We start from the raw sequence: 746 nt of genomic DNA on the forward strand, positions 1-746 counted from the left end.
AATTTTGTGTTTTAAAAGTGTATACAGGATATGTAAGATGGCTCCAAGGTGGGGAGGTGGAAAGCGGTGCCATTCATTCCTTAAGTCTCTGGTACAACATATGGCAGGTGAGAACTTATTCTGATATAATCGGTCATTAATGTGAACTGATCATCTTGGCTGACGTCCTCATTGGCAATTCTCCACAATATACTTGGCACTGGTATACGTTTCCCATTAACTGAATGTGTAGAATGCAAAATCAAAGAAGACAATCATTTCCCCACTCACAAGCAAGGACCCTGGGATGGGCTATTGGAATCCTGTTAGCAGGATGAAAAGAAGACTGCACTTTCAAAATCCATCAAGTAACCAGTACCTGACTGTGAAGTAAAAAGGTCTGCATTCAGCAGATTCGTATTGTGGCCATCTTGTCCTCCTAGAGCAGCACCCCAACCCAGAAAAGGACCGCTTTTCTTGTTTTTCTTTGGCTAGCTAAGAGATGAGATGGACCACGGATGGGCAAATAAAGAGACAATTGGGACTCCTTTTGGGGGGGTCATTGCTAAGGTATTTGAAAATTACAACTGTAGATCAATAGTACTTGCAACAGAGATAAAAGAGAAATATGAGATAATTTTATTATATTTTGAGAATAAAAATTTTCAATAACTATATTATATACATAGATTTAGATATACCCTTACTAAATTATTTCTAAAACTGCCTTTAATGCCAAGTTTTACGTGCTATTTTGAGACTGAGTA

Source organism: Muscardinus avellanarius (assembly GCF_963383645.1).
Source record: "Muscardinus avellanarius genome assembly, chromosome: X".
Lineage (NCBI taxonomy): Eukaryota > Metazoa > Chordata > Mammalia > Rodentia > Gliridae > Muscardinus > Muscardinus avellanarius.